General features: G+C 37.3%; 1 protein-coding gene across 1 annotated transcript in view; it reads left to right on the forward strand.

Annotated features, from left to right (window-relative positions):
* Positions 1 to 21,157, forward strand: part of LOC110502464 (protocadherin-15-like) — a 278,820-nt gene that overhangs the window by 34,024 nt on the left and 223,639 nt on the right. The window lies entirely within an intron of this gene.

Here is a 21,157-nt window from a genome sequence, read left to right on the forward strand (position 1 = left end):
AGCCCTGGTACCACCGAAAGCCAATCATCGATTCGATAGGCATGCAGACGCATAGACATGGCTGCCGCTGTGCAAATTAGAAGTAGCCCAAAAACCTGCAACCCGCGACCAATACATTTTCACCCTCTGCATTGTTTTCGAAGTAGCCCAATGCAGGAAAACCGCGGACATGGCAACCCTGACTCCTTTCGCATTCCATCTTTCCCCATTCCTCTGGAGAGTATATCTAATTACCCAGAAACATGACAGTGAAGTAAGACACTCTCAATTGTTTTATTTCATTCACCCATTTGAATTAAGAAAATCTAAGTTTGTTATTTTGTCTCTGGTGCACACCTGTTTGGCTCTTTCTTTTGGTTGCATAACACATTTTTTACTGTGTCCTGTAATTATAGAATGGTTACTATGCTAAAAGAAGGGCTCTGACTATTCTTGTTTCAGTGCTGTGATGTTAGTTGTAATTCTGTGATGTGCCTTCACTTTTTCTGGCTGAGAGGCTGGTTTGGTATTCTGTAGCCGTCTCTCTGTGATTCAAATGCCTGGCAGCAGAGTAAAGAGAGAAAGACGGAGTAAGTGTGTGTGTGTGTGTGTGTGTGTGTGTGTGTGTGTGTGTGTGTGTGTGTGTGTGTGTGTGTGTGTGTGTGTGTGTGTGTGTGTGTGTGTGTGTGTGTGTGTGTGTGTGTGTGTGTGTGTGTTTGTGTGTGTGTAAGCAATGTGCACATATCTGTGTGTGCCCTGTTAAAATAATTGCAAGGCCAGCAATATGTAATTAGAGAGTGTGGCTGAAAGGACGGGATTGGTCCCAACACCTGCTTCTTCTCTGGATTAGAGAGAGAGGACCAGGGGAGGGAGAGGGAAAGAGAGAGATTGAGAGGGGTATGGGGGAGATGAGAATGGTGCATAGAAAGCTGTAGAGCAAAGAGAGAGGGTAGAATGTGTGGACAGTGTGCATACTGTAAACTCTTGGAAAAAATGGTTCCAAAAGGGTTCTTCGGCTGTCCCCATAGGTTAACCCTTTTTGGTTCCAGGTAAATCTGTGTTTAGTTCCATGTAGAACTTCTGTGGAACCAAATGGGTTCTACCTGAAACCAACAAGGATTCTTCAAAGGGTTCTCTTATGGGGATATCTGAAGAACCCTTTTTGGTTCTAGATGGCACCTTCTTTTCTAATAGCGTAGGTGCTTGCATTCTTGCCTCCGTGCATGTGATGTGCTAGTAAATGAAAATGTGCATATAATTTACCCAGGCTTTCCATTTTACTGTCGTTTTTTATATAATGTATCACAATGGCCTCGTGTTTGAATCTACATGCTAATTCAGTGGAACATCAAATCTTTAGTGGAAGGGTAGAACACCAGTTGATATTTCTCTCTGTGTCCACCCATTTAGTCTAGTGGGGTTGCTAGTGTAGTGTTTTGATATTGTGAAGCATATTCCTCCATTTGATGGGTAAATAAAGGCCACAATTACAGTATTATGCTGAGATAAATGGTCAGATTAATTAGCCGTGTTCTTGTGCTAAATTATTTACCCTCATTAGAGGCTATAGAGATGAGTTCGTTTGAAGTATAGCAAGAATTCTGCATCTTCATTTACATGCACTTCAATTCTTTGTTTGGATTTTTGCTTTTTTTCATGTGAAAACCTCTCTCTGTTATGAAAATCAAATGAGAACATCAACTCCCAAAACGGATCACTAAATCAAATGAAATATACTCATCCTATTCATATTTCCAATATTATATAAAACCCTAATAGAGAACTCATCTGAACAGCATACAGTACATTCCCAACTGCTATGCAATTTTATAAGAAGTAGAAAGAAATGCCTCTAACTTCCTTTACTTTTTCTCAAGTCTATTCTGACATGACTTTACAGCCCCCATTACATTATTCAATTGCCTCTCCCAGAGTGTGAGAGCATTGCCATGTTAGATTAAGGTTTCAGAATTTTTTTTGGAATCACATCTCTCTTATGAAATCCTGGGGTAAATTTTCACAAAAACAGCCTCCACTCCTTTAAGTTGCTTAAAAAAGGCGGTCTCTATCTACAGTACAATTGACTTTACTCTAATAGTTTTGTAGCCACATAAGTAATACAGATTAAAAGGTTCAAATGTAATTGTTTTTATTTCTCTGTTTTGTTGGCTTTGTGTTCATTTCATAATACTTTACATTTCTAATTATAATGGGATATTGGTGTATTTTACTGATTTAATATGAAACACGTTGGGAAGTAAGTGATCCTGATTGTCTTAATCCTCTCATTAGACTGAGTCGTAATTAAAGGGATAGGTCATCCTCATTTCAAAATTGGAGCTCATTAATTTTTCTAAATTGTCAACTAAATCAGCACGTAGCTAGTTCCTTTTACTGATTTACCGCAGCCTTGCTTTCAATCGTCCTATTTAGGAAATGCAACTGAAAAGAAGATTTTAAAACGTGCTTTTATATGGGTGTCTTGTGTGTGTGCTTGCACGTGGAAAGCTTTTGTACACTCACTCTGCCAAAACAGTACACAGTTAGTCACTCATCCTTCTCGATAACCTTCGATAACTTGACACAGTCGTAAACAGATATTGTGTCTGGAAGTAGCATAGGCTAGCTAGCAAGCTAGCCAACTTATTTCGCCAATTAGCTACAGACTGCCAGGGTGCGACCATGGCAAAATTGCTTTGACTTTGGATAGCATATCTGGTAGGGGCAATCAATATATTACACAATGTAAATAGGGCAATGTTGCACACCTTTTAGTTTTCTCATGAAATGATTTCAATATTTGTAAATGAATTTCTACAAATTATAGCTGGTTTGAGGTTATGTCATTGAAATGTGGAGCTAATTAAGTTAAAAAATAGTGTTCCATTGACAGTGCCTTCAGAAACTAGTCACAACTCTTAACTTTTTCCACATTTTGTTGTGTTACAGCCTGAATTGATTACATGTCGATTGTGTGTCACTGATGTAAACACAATACAACCCAAAATGTAAAGTGGAATTATGTTTTTTATTTAAAAAAAAATAAAAAATGAAATACATTGAGTCAAAAGGTATTCAACACCTTTCTTATGGCAAGACTAAATAACTTCAGGAGTAAAAATGTGGTTAATAAGTCAGATAATAAGTTGCATGGACTAACTCTGTGTACAATAATGGTGTTTAACATGATTTTTGAATGACTACCCCATCTCTGTACCCCACATATACAATTATATGTAAGGTCCCTCAGTAGAGCAGTGAATTTCAAACATACATTCATTGACAACGACTAGGGAGGTTTTCCAATGTGTCGCAAAGATAGATAAAACTTTTTTAAACATTGAACATCCCTTTGATGAAGTTATTAGTCACACGTTGGATGTTGTATCAATACACCAATTCACTACAAAGATACAAGAGTCCTTCCTAACTCAGTTGACGGAGAGGAAGGAAATCGCTCAAAGATTTCACCATGAGGCCAATGGTGATTTTAAAACAGTTATAGACTTAAACTGAGGTAACTGAGGATGGATCACCAACATTCCAGTTACTCCACAATACTAACCTAAATGGCAGAGTTAATAGAAGGAAGCCTGCAGAGAAAAAAAACATTTAAAAACATGCATCCTCTATGCAATAAAGCACTAAAGTAATACTGCAAAAAATGTGGCAATGAAATGAACTTTGTGGCCTGAATGCAAAGCATTATGTTTGGGGCAACAAAAAAAAAAATTATAATAATAATAACTGAGCACCACTCTTCATATTTTCAAGGATAGTTGTCATCGGCAAGGACAAGGGGGTTTTTCAGGGTAAAAAGAAAAGGAATAATGCTAAGCAGAGGCAAAGACCTACAGGAAAACCTTGTTCAGTCCGCTTTTCAACAGAAAATGAGAGAAATCCATCTTTCAGTATGACAATAACCTGAAATGTAAGGTCAATTATACACTAGACTTACTTCCCAACACAGCATTGAATGTTTCTGAGTAGCCTAGTTAAAGTTTAGACTTTAATCGGCTTGAAAATAAATGGCATGACTAAAAATCTAAAATAAACTTGATAGAGCTTGAATAATTGTAAAAGAGAAAACTGTCAAATATTGTACAATCCAGGACTCACAGCTGTAATCACTGCCAAAGATGATTCTAACATGCCAGGGCGCGCGCCCCTTTGGTTTTAGAAGTGGAGGGATCATAACCTGGCGGCAATCTGGGGGTCCTCCCCGATAATTTTCTGAATCTAAATCTAATTTCCTGCATTTTACACCATCCCGTATGCCATCTCTATTTTAGAACAAAAAGTATGCACACAGTCATCAAGCTTCAATTATAATTCTATAATAAATATTGTGTTGCACCTTTTAACCAATAGCCTAACAAATGAAGTCTTGAAAAAATACAAATACTTTTGATTGTCTTTATTAAGATATGCTCTATATCACATTTCAGCCAGACTGACTAGCCAGGTCAGGTCGAGCCACCTGCACACCCAACACCACCAGTCTAGTCAACATCCCAACACAATTTCCTTCCCACCTCACACCTTACATTTTTTTTAATTCACAAGGGAAGGGTTAAAATATATATATATATATATATATATATATATATATAGTTGAAGTCGGAAGTTTACATACACTTAGGTTGGAGTCAATAAAACTCATTATTCAACCACTCCACAAATGTCTTGTAAACAAGCTATAGTTTTGGCAAGTCGATTAGGACATCTGCTTTGTGCAAGACACAAGTAATTGTTCCAACAATTGTCTACAGACAGGTTATTTCATTTATACACCACTGTATCACAATTCCAGTTGGTCAGAAGTTTACATACACTAAGTTGACTGCCTTTAAACAGCTTGGAAAATTCTAGAAAATTATGTTATGGCTTTAGAAGCTTCTGATAGGCTAATTGACATCATTTGAGTCAATTGGATGTGTACCTGTGGATGTATTTCAAGGCCTACCTTCAAACTCAGTGCCTCTTTACTTGACATCATGGGAAAATCAAAAGAAATCAGCCAAGACCTTAGAAAAACACATAGGGCACATAGGAACAAAGATCGTACATTTTGAAGAAATATCCTCTTGTCTGATGAAACCTAAAATAGAACTGTTTGGCTATAATGACCATCGTTATGTTTGGAGTTAAAAGGGGGAGGCTGGCAAGCTGAAGAACACCATCCCAACTGTGAAGCACGGGGGTGGCAGCCTAATGTTGTGGGGTTGCTTTGCTGTAGGAGGGACTGGTTTACTTCACAAAATATATGGTTTGAGGAAGGAAAATTACGTGGATATATTGAATCAACATCACAAGACCTCAGTCAGGAAGTTATAGATTGGTCGCAAATGGGTCTTCCAAATGGACAATGACCCCAAGCGTACTTCCAAAGTTGTGGCAAAATGGCTTAAGGACAACAAAGTCAAGGTATTGGAGTGGCCATAACAAAGCCCTGAGCGCAACCCTAAAAAAAATGTGTGAACAGAACTGAAAAAGCGTGTGCGAGCAAAGAGGCCAACAAACCTGACTGTCAGGAGGAATGGGCCAAAATTCACCCAATTTATTATGAGAAGCTTGTGGAAGGCTACTCGAAACATTAAACAATTTAAAGGCAATGCTACCAAATACTAATTCAGCGTATGTAAACTTCTGACCCAGTGGGAATCTGATAAAGGAAATAAAAGCTGAAATAAATCACTCTTTACTATTATTCTGACATTTCACATTCTTAAAATAAAGTGGTGATCCTAACTGACCTAAAACAGGGAATTTTTACTAGGATTAAATGTCAGGAATTGTGAAATGTAATGTTTAAATGTATTTGGCTAAGGTGTATGTAAACTTTGACTTCAACTGTATATATACAACTGTGTATGTATATATATATATATATATATATATAAAAACATACACCTCAAATATACATTAGTACACAGAAACAGCAAATCTTCCATATAGTTAATCTCATAGGACTAATAGTACTGCAGAGCTTGTTTTACTTACACACAATATAGCTGGGACCCCAACCCAAATCACCCCACTTTAGGATCTTAGTGAAACATTCATTATTGGAAAATGAACAAGACTTTACTATAAAATGAAGTATTTAAGAAGGAAGTAGCAGGAATTATTGATAAATATTGGAATTGTGCCTGTGTTATGCATAAGTTTGGAAGTTACTGGGTGCTAATTCAATTTGATACAAGGCTTTTGGTTATTTCAATGGTGAAATAAATTGCTCGTGCCTAGAGAGAGAAAGAATATGACATCATAAAGGGAATAATGGATTATACTACAAAAACTGAACTAACTAATCAGGAACTACTGGAGCTATCACCATTGCAAATGCAGTTAGACTGTATCTACGAGGAAAAGGCCCGGGGAGTGTTTGTAAGATCAAGACGAAAATGGATGGAAGAGGGAGAGAAAAATACAAAATATTTCTTTAATTTAGAAAAAAGGCATGCGAAAAGACATCCATTTGTAAATAATGATTAATAATATTGCCAATGAAAATCCAAAAGAAAACTCTCAGTATGTTGCCCAGTTTTATCAGAATCTGTATACATCAGCCCAGTTAACTTCCAATGTAGCAAACATTGCTAAGATAGATAATGACTTCAGGTATTTTTGTGATGATGAGTTATCTGAAATTGAGATAAGCATATATTAATATTAAAAGCCTTAAGGACAATAGGTTCCCTGGAAATTATGGTTTAATAAGCGAGTTTTATAAAGCATTCAATGATAAATTGATTCCTTTCATTCTTGCTATGTTCCAAGAATCAATAGAAAAGGGGGAGTTACCGGCCTCCTTAAAGCAAGGTGTAATTACTTTGATTCCCAAACCTAATAAGGATAGTCTTTATATGGACAACTGGAGAACCGTTAGCCTGTTGCATAAGGATGGGAAACTATTTGCCCTTGTATTTGCTAAGAGGTTGTAACAAGGCTTGCATCATATAATTGATAAAGAACGATCTGGTTTTATGCATGGTCAACACATTGGTAATAACATAAAGTTGATCTTAGATATGATTGACTATAATGACTTCATCCTTGATGATAGTTTTCTTATGTTTGTTGATTTTTATAATGCTTTTGACACTGTAGAACATGTGTTTATGTTCAAAGCAATACGTTTTTGGGGGTTTGGTGACTTTTTTTTGAAAGCAGTCCAAACTTTATATAGTGTTTGTACTAGCTCTGTAAAATTAACTCACAGGACATCCCAAAGATTTGATTTTGTCCGTGACATTAGGCAGGGCTGCCCAATTAGTCCATTTTTATTTTTATTGGTTACTCAAATTATGCCTCTTCATATCAAAAAAGGGAATTTAAGGTGTTTCAGCACTTGGCAATGAATTTAAACTATGTCAACTGGCTGATGATACCACCATATTTTTGAGAGACGGTAATGAGGTTTCTAAAACAGTTTCCTGTATGAAGACTTTTCCTTAGTTTCGGGATTGAAAATTAATATCAATAAATCAGTCTTATTTCCACTCAAGGATTGTGTTTTACAGGAGGTATATGGTATCCCAATTAAAGATAAGGTTACTCTTCTTGGAATTGTTATATGCAAGGATGAAAAACAAAGGAGTGAATTAAACTTTAACCCCATTATTGACAAAACAAAGAAGAAATGTAGTTATTCATTATATGGTCCAGTTTTATTGTCCAAAGCTGAAGGGTTATCCAGATCGGTTTATGTCTCGTTATCACTTGGATTATCCCCTAAAATTGTAAAGGACTTAGATACAATTCTTTATCATTTTATTTGGAGGAACAAGCCTCACTATCTATGGAAAGATATTCTCACTAATACCCAAGAACATGGAGGTCTTGAGGTTTCAGATTTCAATATTTTAAATAATACTATTATTACTATATTACTAATACTATATTTACAGTTTTTCTCAATTGCTAAAACACCATTTCTGAAACCTTACTCCGTTTCCTGAAAACAGTAAACACAAAACCTAATCTTCAAGCACTATTTACATAACTTCTGACTCCTCTCGCAAAAGGGAACATCTGCCTGAAAACAGTTTTACCTGTGTTCAAAATCAAACACTGCTCTCAAATCATAAACATAGTGATCAAAATTATATACACTCTCAAGACTCTCAAGCAGTCAGTAAACAATACACCAAAGAATAGAAAACACATTGTTCAAAACATACAGTTCTCAGGGAGAAGTACATTTTTAATCTAAAAAAATATTAATATTATTCCGTCATTGTCTTTTGATGAACGAAAACATGTTCTATCATAGTAGCTCAAAATTGATCAGAAATTACTACTCTGCTTTGCTCTTTTTAATTTTGATTTTTGTTCTTCCTCCTCCTTCTACCCCTATTTTTACAGTACTGTACCCTGCATCTCACAAACTTGTCCTTTGTCTCTGTGATACTGTAATTCTTGTTCTTTGTTGATGTGAACCTGCAACCAGTCAAAATCTATTGAGCAGTCAGTGCTGTTAATAAATGGAAAGCACAATGTTCATGGCCATACAATTTGTCCATTGTACAGTATACAGCCTACAATGCACTGTACTACAGTATACAATACTAAAAGGGACAAAAATCAAAGGAGTAAACATGTGATCAATGTGCTTCTTCTTGTCTTTGGGCTGGGTCAGGCCAGAGTATTTCGTCGACATCACAAGCAATATTGTCCCTCCTGAGGCAATGGGGAAAGAAGCCTTGTGTGTGCTGTATCCAGCCCTGACATGATTCCTCACCTATATCACCACAGGCTAAATCCATGGCGTGCAGCAGATTTACTCTGGTGTAGGGTTGTCTATCATACAATTTCCATCTCCAAGAGGAGAAAAACTCCTCAATCAGATTCAGGAAAGGCGAGTATGGAGGGAGGTACAAGTTCATAAACTGCCCATTGATGTTAAACCATTCCTTTACCTGAGCAGCTCGGTGGAAACTGACATTGTCCCACACTATCACATAGGTGGGAATGGGATTCTCATTTAACTCTTGACCCTGCGGCTCTTGAACGTGCTGCTCAAATAAAATATATCTTCGATTGGCAATAATCTTAGAAGGTGCTGGGTGTTATATGGCCCGAGTGTAACAAGGGGTTGTAGAACTCCATGATTGTGACATTTCCACCTCGTTGACCAGGGACTTCAACAATGGCCCGATGTCCAATCATGTTTCGGCCTCTCCTTCTCCTCTTTTTTAGATTGAAGCCTGCTTCATCGGCAAAGATGAAGTCATGGGGTATGTCCAAGGATTCCAAGTCAAATATTGTCTGTGTAGAATTAAAATATACTGTATGTAGGATTTTGTAAGTCGTACAGAGACAGTGCTATACTGTAGAGTACAATTAGGCTTCTGATTCACATACATTGTATGTACTGAAGAGTAATGTCATTCACATAGTATGTGTTAGTACTGTAGACAATCTGGATTACAGTAAATGTTTCTGAATGTACACTTACTTGCACATACAGAGCTCGCAGTTCTTTCACCCTTGGTGAGTTGCGCTCAAAAGGTACTCTGTCTACTTGTTTCATTCGCATCCTGTTACGATGGAGGACACGGTCAATTGTGGAAATGCTCACACTGTCGATTCCCTGGAAGTGTGTGTTGTCTTGTATCACTCATTCCTGGATTTCTCTGAGTCGTATTGCATTATCTTGAAGGACCATGCCAACTAACAGCCTCTTGCTCCCGAGTGAATATAGCTGTCCTTCCACCTGCATGTGGCTGCCTTGCAATTCTACAAGAAGTAGTTGTGCAGTTACAAAACATATTCATGCAGTACAATACATACCGTGATTAACTTTACAAATGTCTATTGAAACACCTGCATATAGTGTAGTACAGTAAATGTGCAATTACAAAAATACAGTAGTATACTGTACCTGTTCTCTTCTCTGAATGTCCTGACTATGGTGGACACAGAAAATCAGCTCAAATTGGGTTGCACTCTAAGTCCTCCTTCCCTCATTGTCAGTCCATGGACAAGATGGTCTATAACTGTTGCTCAAATTTTATCAGATATTTCCACTCTTTGTCTTCCTCTACCTCTTTCTTGCCCTACTCCTCCTCGTCGCCCACCTCACATACGCACGTGTCCTCTCACATTGTTTCTTCTATCCATTCTCAGACTTTCTCCTTCCCACCTTCAACAACCTGTTTGCTCTCTGAACTGGCTTATATTGGTTGTGTCGCATCATTTGAAACAGGTTAAATCAATTATGAGTGGTTGTGTTCAATCAATGACATGTGTTCTCTATTTGTATTTGATTGTTGCCACTTGCGTTTACCAGTATGGATGACATGTGCATTAGAGTGCAGCATGTGTTTTGAGAATGAGAATGTGTTTAGAGTTTCGCTGAAAAATCGAAGTGAGATCTGAAAATTGTGTTTTACCATGTGAAATGGTTTAAGGTATTTACAACAGACTGCATAATTAGCTAAATGAGTCCAGGCAACTGAGAACTTTGTTCAGCTAATGGGTTTTAGTGTTTTAGCAATTGAGAAAAACAATACAATTAATTGGATTCTGAAGTATATTAAAAAACAGAACATTATTTAGAATGTCTTCCGTAAGTATTTATTTGACTCTTTTGGTGGTTTAGAATTTTTGCTTTGATGTAATTTTGATGTTGATAAAATCCCAGTAATTTTGGCCAAATTCCATAAGCAGGCAATTTTAGCTTGGATGTTAGAGTATAAACACAATCTTTCCCCTCACAGACACTTTCTATGGAACAACAAAGATATACAATTTAAAAATGTTGTAACTGGTTTGAGAATACAATTATTTTGGTTGGTCAGTTACTGAATGAGGATGGATATTTATTGATACGTTTAAAATTCCAATAACCCCGAAAGAATATGCAATTGTTTTTGATGCAATTCCAAGGAGGGTTGAATCTCTTTTAAATTCCTCTGTGGTTGATGTAAGTAACATAAATTTACATTAAAATATATGAATTGGTAATAGTAACATCAAAGATAAATGAACAGATTAGGAATATTGTTTGTGATTTTACAATTCCCCCAGCAAGATTATTTTGGTCAAATATCTATGGTGATATACAATGGGTGAAAGCATGGAACATTCATTTAAAATGTTATATAGAATTTATCCTGTGAAACATGTTTTGGAAAGATTCAAGCTGAATATTGACTATAAATGTGATTTCTGAGGAATGGAGAATGAGACCATTTTGCATTTGTTTTTTGCCAGTATTTATAGTAGAATTTTTTGGATTGAATTTTGTTACAAAATAAATAGGACCGGTTGTACTATTTTATGGTTTTGATATGATTTATTTCAGAAATTCTGACATTAATTAAATATACGGATCTTTATCTAACTGCTAATAATACTAGCTCCATTTCATATTCGCAAATGGTCTAATTCAAAATATAACTTTTTTCACTTTATAAATGAATTTAAACAATATGGCACGACTTTAACTAAAATGAAAAAGAAAAAGGCAATTAAAAGTTGTGTTATTAATGAATATGATTTGTTCGTTTAGGATTACGGGCACAGTTGAACAACCCCCTCCCTTTCCCGGCACTCCAATCTTCTGGCATTTCTTCATTTTCTTCAGATAGCTTCACAGTTCAAAGTGGATGGCCCATGACAATGTCCCAATTTCAATGACTCACCTGAACCCCACCACAACTCCTATGTCTTGTCCATTTGCCAACCAGTATACCAGCAAAGTGGATGGCCCATGACAATGTCAATGACAAGTAATATGAGAAAGGTTTTGGAACTGATCTCTCTCCATGCTCACTCCAAGTGGGCTTCTGTTGCACTCCTGAGGGAAAAGCATGAGAGAAGGCAGTTGATATCTTTAAGTGGATGCTGTACACCGGTTGCTGGCTCCGACTCAGGTCTCTCACCATAATAGAGGTGGTGCAGGACAGGGCCTTAGTGAACGTAATTTCTTCAGTCGGTTAGAGGATTTTTGAGGTCCACACCATTTGTTAAAATTATCCCTCTCATTCATTTAGAATGACCATCACCACCATAACCTTGTGAAAGAACAGATCAGAACAACAATTTTGTTGTATGTCTGATTCAGGAAAACCAGACAAGCGTTCACTATATGACAAATTATTACTTCGGACCATTATTCTTAATAGAAATAAATATGATCCCCAATCAGAGACAACGATAAACAGCTGCCTCTGATTGGGAACCACCATAGGGATGCAAATTCACCTAGATGACCAACCCAAGTCACTATCATGCCCCAACCAACACAGAGAATAAACAGCTTACTATGGACGCTTTTTTCGTAACGTTTTAAAAAAATCTGACACAGCAGTTGCATTAAGAACCAGTGTATCTTTAATTATATGTAAAACATGTATCTTTCGTCAAAGTTTATGATGAGTTTTTCTGTTATCTGACGTAGCTCTCTGTAATTACTCCGGATATTTTGGAGGCATTTCTGAACATGGCGCCAATGTAAACCGAGATTTGTGGATATAAATTTGCATATTATCGAACAAAACATAAATGTATTGTGTAATATGATGTCATATGAGTGTCATCTGATGAAGATGATCAAAAGTTAGTGATTAATTTCATCTCTAACTCTGCTTTTGTGACTCTTTTTTTGGATTTGGTGGTGATCTAACATCACACATATGTTGTTTTTGCTGTAAAACATTTTAAAAATCGGACACGATGGGTAGATTAACAAGATGTTTATCTTTAATTTGCTGTATTGGACTTAATGTGTGAAAGTTTAAAAAAATTACAAATATTTTTGAATTACCCGCGCTGCCTTTTCAGCGCAATGTTGGGGGGGGTTCCGTTAGCGGAACCTGTGTCAAACCACATATTCACCTAGATGACCCAACCAAGTCACTATCACGCCCCAACCAACACAGAGAATAAACAGCTTACTATGGTCAGGGCGTGACAAATGTGGTGATGTTTGGCACGAGTTGTTTTAATCTTTTTATGCCAATATCACATTCACAACATATTGTATCATCACAAAACCCTCAATTCTACACCCTTTAGTGATTGTTTAAATGCGGTATGATACAAAGATTGACTATTTATAAAATAATTTGTGCTCTCGCCCATATATACTGCCAATTTTAAAATGTTACCTAATATCCACTGTCCTTGATTCTTACAGGGATTATTCAACCCCCAAATCTGCTAAGGAGCAGGGTTGATGCAAGCTCTCTGACCTCACAAAATATAATACTTTTCTTGCCTCACACCCAAGCTAACTGGCTAAAGTTGGCTAGCTTGCTAGCTAACTCTACTCCAGACACGATCAAGAGAATACAACTTCACTCTCCATTCTACTCACCTAGCAGAGCTGGTTTGGCTTTTTACATGTTTTTTCAAAACGTTGGTGACTAACTGTGCAGCTGGCATTAATTTTAATTACATTATTTCCTTAATGTTTACTGACACTGGCCATATTCAACTGGAGTTGAGCGTTCGTAAATTCATCAGTTATTCTGAGCTCTGGTACATTCAAACCAGTGCTCTGAAATCTGAACAAAATAACTGAGCGAATTTACCAAGTACCCCATTTAACAATGTCCAAACTGAAATTACTTCACAAATAGTACGGTTAGAGCGATTACGCTGATAGAACGCTAACATCAATTCACTGGTGTATTGAGCTAATTATTATTTTTTTCTGACATTGTGCCAAGTCACAATTGTATCCCTGAATTATCTTTTTGATTGGAATTTCCTGTCAGCAGGGACATGCTGCCGAATTTTATCATGATTAGATTTTTTCCCCCATATTCGACACAAGTTGGTAGAATGCTCGTGCGCTTCTATTAGTGTCTTTATGCCTTTGCTATAGTTTACATCTGTCAGGAGAATTCTATACTCCTGTTCCAATTAAATTATGTTACCCTCAGTCTGTTATATCAGGATTTGTAAGATAATGATAGAAACGAAAACAGACAGAGGCCCAGTCTACCAAAGTTCCACACCAACCTTCAAATCCGCCCGCCAATAGAGCCTAGGGGAGTACGTGAGAATAGTGTCTTCCTACCCTCCCCTAAGATAGGCAGAGACCTGGGACTGGGAAGTTCTCAGTGTCCCAGCCAAGGTCTCCCCGGATCTGGCTCAGACAGATAGTCTGTTCTCAAAACACTAGACACATTGTTCCCAAAACGTTGATTCTGACTAAAACCACACACAGTATTATAATATAATCATCGAATGAGTCTAACACTTACACAAATGTATTATAATAATCTAATGATTCAAATAAATTTCATACAATCACATGATATCAGACTTATGGTTTCAGGACTGAAACATTCTAATAATTTATTAAAACACATTTCCTTATCAATATATGCCAATCTTTTTCTGAGACTATCTCCCAGATCCTGTAAACAGCCACATAATGCTTTAACCTTATCTCTAACAAATGAGCCATAAAGAGACCACTCTGAACCTACATACTGTATGTCTACGTATGGGTTATTTAAGTTGCATCTCAACATATTTCCAGTGTTTCTTTGTCAAATCTCTAGTAATCGATTATACACACATAGTTATTTCTCATTCATGATTTTTTTTAAATCTTCACAGAATCAATAAATAATGTAGGGAATCTTAGGTACTCACATTAATGAACCACTCCATGTGCTTTTACCAACAACTCTTGATGCATACACTCCCAGCGGAACACAAAAACGTTACTTTCCAGGACGCTGCCCCATGGGAATAATGTTCCACAGGATCCTCAACAATTACTTAGACTTCCAGAAATTATAGACTTGCCGCTATTGTTCTAAAATAACATTTCACTTCCAATACCACCTCTGATATTCTATGATGGGCAGTGATGGACGGAACCCTAAGATAACTCTACATATCGAAACTTATACCAATTTAAATCAGCTTATTATTCACATTTCTACATCTTATTATCCAAACTTTAGATAACCCTTATTTCCAAACTCACAAAGCTCTCATTCACATTTACACAGTACTGTTGCCAAAACATACTTAATCAATTAGTTGTTTTCTACAATATTTTTTATAACCTGAAGGAATATTTTCTAACTTCTATTTTGGGGTTAGGTCCTGAGATTTACAATACTAACGCATGGTACAGGTTCTCATAACCTTAAAACGGCAGTAAATTCACAGGTGCACCTTCATATTTTACTATCTTATACGATTCATTCTAATGCATTCTCTAATATTTCTATAGCACTTTTGAGTCCACACAGATCTCTAACCAACACAGGGTTTTTAAACCTCACAGGGTTTTTGCTTTAACTTTTTATGGCTGCAGGGGCAGTATTGAGTAGTTTGGATGACTAATGTGCCCAGAGTAAATGGCCTGCTCCTCAGTCCCAGTTGCTAATATATGCATATAATTAGTACATTTGGATAGAAAACACTCTGAAGTTTCTAAATCTGTTTGAATGATGTCTGTGAGATTAACAAAATGAATATGGCAGGCAAAAACCTGAGAAAAAATTCAAACAGGAAGTGGGAAATCTGATGTTTGGAATTTTTGAACTCATCCCTATCGAATACACAGTGGGATATGGTTCAAGTTGCATTTCCTAGGGCTTCTAGATGTCTACCGTCTTTAGAAACTTGAATGAGGCTTCTACTGTTATGTGGGGCCGGATGAGAGCTCTTTGAGTTATTGGTCTGGCAGAGAGCCAGGTCCTGGTCACGCACATTTCACATGAGAGCGACCTGCGTTCCATGGCTTTTCTAAAGACAATGGAATTCTCCGGTTGGAACGTTATTGAAGATTTATGATAAAAACATCCTAAAGATTGATTCTATACTTAGTTTGAAAAGTTTCTACGACCTTCAATATAACTTTTTGAACTTTTCGTCCAACGTTCGTCTGGACCTGTACGAGCGTTTGGATATGTGTACTAAAAGCCCTAACAAAAGTAGCTACTTGGACATAAATAATGGACATTATCGAACAAATCAAACATTTATTGTGGAACTAGGATTCCTGGGAGTGCATTCTGATGAAGATCATCAAAAATAAGGGAATATTTATAATGTTATTTCTGATTTCTGTTGACTCCAACAGAAGAAAAAAAATCTGCGTGCCGTTCTCAGGTTATTGCATGATTTGCCTTTTCCGTAAAGCTTTTTTAAAATCTGACACAGCAGTTGCATTAAGGAGAGGTATAGCTATAATTCCATGTGTAACACTTGTATTTTCAGCAACATTTATGATGAGTATTTCTGTAAAATTGATGTGGCTATGCAAAATCACTGGATGTTTTTGGAACTACTGAACGTAACATGCCAATGTAAACTCAGATTTTTTTATATAAATATGAACTTTATCAAACAAAACATACATGTATTGTGTAACATGAAGTCATATGAGTATCATCTGATGAAGATCACCAAAGGTTAGTGATTAATTTTATCTCTATGTGCTTTTTGTGACTCCTCTCTTTGTTTGGAAAAATGGCTGTGTTTTTCTGTGGCTTGGTGGTGACCTAAAATAATTGTTTGTGTTGCTTTCGCTGTAAAGCCTATTTGAAATTGGACACTGTGGTGGGATTAACAACAATATTACATTTAAAACAGTATAAGATACATGTATGTTTGAGGAATTGTAATTATGAGATTTCTGTTGTTTTGAATTTGGCGCCCTGGACTTTCACTGGATGTTGTCATATCGATCCCGTTAACGGGATTCCAGCCCTAAGAAGTTTTAAAGTCTTAACTAAGGTCCCATCTGGGTCACCAAATATTGTAGTGGAATATTCTATTCAAATGAGAGAGACTTTGTCATTTTTTAAAACAATCATATTTATTCAATGTCGATTAATTATAATCAATGTCGATTATTATTGCAATAATGAAACCGCCGACCCAACAGTTGACTGTTGGGCCGAGAGCCTACCCTTTACAGACCATGCTGTTTCTTATATACCTGATACCAAGATTGCTCAGTCATAGCTGGTTCAACCCCTCCATATATATTGGGGGCACCATAAGCCACTTTGGGTTCATCCTGTGGTCATCTGCCGCTGGTATTGTTTCCAAGATGCCAGGATAATTAGGAATACTGAGGCCTTTGTTCTGTTCCTCCTCCTCTGTTCCTTCTGTTCCTCCAGGCTCTCTATCTCGGTGACACCCACCACATCTGATCTATGAAATGCCAGCTGTAGGTTTTTTTTATCACCAAGCCCTCACTTAATCAGTTGCCAGCCCATCTCCATAAAGACTTCTCTCAGTTAACTCAGAAAAGAGAGAGAGTCCTAAGAACCTTACTCTATTAAATAAAACAACCATTTGGTGCATAAATATCACATAATCTTGTAATCCTGCTACCACAGTAGGCTATAGCCTATGCATGGGTGAAGAAACATGGGGCAGTTATCTTTCCAAGGAAATGTGTTTTTAAAGAGGCCTATGATTAGGTTATAGTTTACTACATTGCCTAGAAATAGGACTAAATATTGATCACTCATATTTCTCCGTCTAAAAATATTCCCACTCCTAAACGGTAGGCTATAAAAAAGTGCATGTCTCTCCACCTCTGCTCTCTTCAAACTACATCTAGCATATTGGCTGATATAGCCCAGTAATGCCATGTGAGAATCTCTGGTAATTTAACCTATTTCATAAGGTATTTTTGCCTATTTTATTTTGCCTATAGGGCGTAAAATTGCTGGGATCATGGCTGGCAAGTGAGAGGCGTCACATACGCCTAAAATAACATTGCGGTACTGCTGTTGGGTTTGGGTAGCGGGTGGGAGTCTGACAGAAAGCCAGCTGGTGTGGGCAGGAGTGGGATGAAGAAATTGGTCCTGCGCAGACCTCTACTGTGCACCATGACAGTGAAGCATGTAATATTAGAGCTGTTTAATACTGTGTCAGTGTGAACAGTAGAGAATCAGCTAGGGAAATTGACTGATCAATAGGGTTACATTGCCACACTGACTAATAAAACGCACATTGCACTGAAAAAAAAAACGATATTAAATTTTTTAGCCGATGGTTTCATCGTTTGACTCAGGTCTAGTGTGATTGAGGCTCATATTAATAAATGTAGACTTAGAAATAAGATTAATGAAATCAATAACTTGCTAAAAATCAGATAACATTTATATGTTAGCCATTTCTGAGACTAACCTATATAATTAATGTGATGATACAGTAGTAACAATACAATGATGTAACATCTATAGAAGAGACAGGAATGCTTATGGGGGAGGTGTTGCTGTATCTACTGAGATCCATATCCCTGCAATGCTTAGAGAAGATCTTATATCAAGTGTCATTGAAGTGTTGTGGTTGCAGGTCCACCTGGCACATCTAAAGACTTTTCTTTTGGGGTGTTTCTATAGGCCACCAAGTGTTAACAGTCAGTGTCTAAATAATATGTGTGAAATACTATAGTCATAGTGTATGTAAACAGAGAAGTCTACTTACTTGGTGACCTGAGAATTTACTGTTTTTCATCAAGCTGTCCACTCAAGAAGAAGCTTTTCTCTGTAACCAGTGCCTTTAATCTGGTCCAGGTTATTAATCAACCTACCAGGGTGTTTACAAACACTACAGGAACAAGAATTTTTACTAATAAGCTGAAGCTGTATCCATACCCATTGGAGGCAGTGATCACGATTTAGCTGGGCCTAAAATAGTGATTAAGACCCGGGTGGCGCAGTGGTCTAAGGCAGTGCTAGCTGGCCACCAGAGATTATGTGTTTGAGTCTAGGCTCTGTCGCAGCCGGCTGCGACCGGGAGTCTCATGGGGCGGCGCACAATTGGCCCAGTGTCTTCCTGGTTAGAGAGGGTTTGGCCGGCAGGGATATTCTTGTCTCATCGCTCACTAGTGACTCCTGTGGTGGTCCTGGCGCAGTGCATGCTGACCAGGTCGCCAGGTGTACGGTGTTTCCTCATTGGTGCGGCTGGCTTCCGGGTTGGATGGGCATTGTGTCTAGAAGTAGTGCGGCTTGGTTGGGTTGTGTTTCGGAGGACGCATGGCTCTCGACCTTTGCCTCTCCCGAGTCCGTACGGGAGTTGCAGCGATGAGACAAGACTGTAACTACTACCAATTGGATAATTTTGATAATACAAAGGATTTTGACGCTGCACTTGATGAATTCATGAAATTGCTGCTTACAATTATTGATAAACATGCACCTATTAAGAAACTGACTGTTAGAACTGTTAAGCCTCCATGGATTGGTGAATAATTGAACAACTGTATGATTGAAAGAGATGTGGCGAAAGGAGTGGCTAATAAGTCTATCTGCACATCTGACTGGCTGACTTACTGAATATTTTGAAATTATGTGAGTACCTAACAAAAAGAAGAAGAAACTGTATTATGAAGCCAAGATCAATCATATAAAGAAAAAAAAAACATTGGAGTACTTTAAGTGGAATTATGGGCAGGAATACTCAACTCCATATTTCGCATCAGATGGCGTATTCATCACAAAACAAGTTGATGTTGTCAATTATTTGAATGATTACTTCATTGACAAAATGGGAAAACTTAGACAGGAAATGCCAACAATGAACAGTGAGTCATCATAATCATGCATAAAAAAACAAATATGAAAGAAAAACGTTGTAAATTAGAATTTTGTCAAGTTGGTGTGGGAGAGGTGGGACATTTTTTGCTATCGATCAGTAATGACAAACTTTCTGGCATTGACAATTTAGATGGAAAGCTACTGAGGATGGTATTTGACACTATAGCCACTTCTATCTGTCATATCTTTAATCTGAGCCTAGAGGAATGTCCTTGTCCTCTGTCCTGGAGAGAAGCCAAAGTCCTTCCATTATCCAAGAGTGGTAAAGCGGCCTTTACTGGTTTCTAACAGCAGACTTATCAGCTTGCTGCCAGTGCTTAGCAAACTGTTTTGTTGTTGACCAAATACAATGCTCTTTATCCGTAAACAAATGAACAACAGACTTTCAGCATCCTTATATAGAATGGCACTCAACATGTACTGCACTGACACAAATGACTGATGATTGGTTGAAATAAATTGATAATAAGAAGATTGTGGAAGCTGTACTGTTAGATTTTATTGCAGCCTTTGGTATTATTGACCCATAACCTGTTGTTGAGAAGACATATGCCTTATTATGTCTTATGGCTTTTCAACCTCTGCCATATCATGGATTCAGAGTAATCTATATAATAGAATTCAGACAGTATTCTTTAACGGAAGCTTCTCTAATGTCAAACATGTAAATTGTGGTGTACCAAAGGGCAGCTCTCTAGGCCATTGACTCTTTTCTATTTTTACCAATGACCTGCGACTGGCATAAATATTGGGATAGGCGTGCCGCTAGCAGGACACCTCAACAACATCCGGTGATATTGCAGAGCGCCAAATTCAAATTAAATTGCTATAACTATTTAACTTTCATAAAATCACAAGTGCAATACATCAAAATAAAGCTTAACTTGTTGATAATCCAGCCACCATGTCAGATTTCAAAAAGGCTTTACAGCGAAAACAAACCATGCAATTATCTGAGGACAGCGCCCTGCATACAAACACATGAAAAACATATTTCAACCAGGCAGGTGTCAGAAATAGTGATATAAAAAATGCCTTACCTTTGATGATCTTCTTCTGTTGGCACTCCAAAGGTCCCAGTTACATCACAAATGGTCCTTTTGTTTGATAATATCCTTCTTTATATCCATAAAAACTCAGTTTAGCTCACGCACTTCAGTCAATAATCCACTCAGTTTCCCTCCATCAAAATGCATACAAAATTAATCCCAAACGTTACTAATATACTTTTCAAAACAAGTCAAACATTTTTAATCAAACCTTAGGTATCCTAATACGCAACTAAACAATACAATTTAAGATGGAGAATAGTAAGTTATAAGAAAGAACGTGCTTTCCTCCATGCACTTGGAAACACTACAGCCAAAATGGGAGCCACCTAGAAAAACTACAATGAGAAACAGGCAGTTTACTTTGGGCACGCTTTTCATTCAGATGTGAAAAGACTGCCCCCTATCCCAATGAAGTTAATATTAGCCCTCTGATTACAATGAAGAGAAAGACATACGTCTCTGTTCTGGGCCAGCTGCAGCTTAAATAGGTCTTGATTTGCTGCACATGACCATATGACTGGACGATAATCAAGGTAAGATAAAACTAGAGTCAGCAGGACTTTCTTTGTGGAGTGTGGT

The sequence above is a fragment of the Oncorhynchus mykiss genome, chromosome 23, assembly GCF_013265735.2.
Source record: "Oncorhynchus mykiss isolate Arlee chromosome 23, USDA_OmykA_1.1, whole genome shotgun sequence".
In the NCBI taxonomy this organism is placed as follows: domain Eukaryota; kingdom Metazoa; phylum Chordata; class Actinopteri; order Salmoniformes; family Salmonidae; genus Oncorhynchus; species Oncorhynchus mykiss.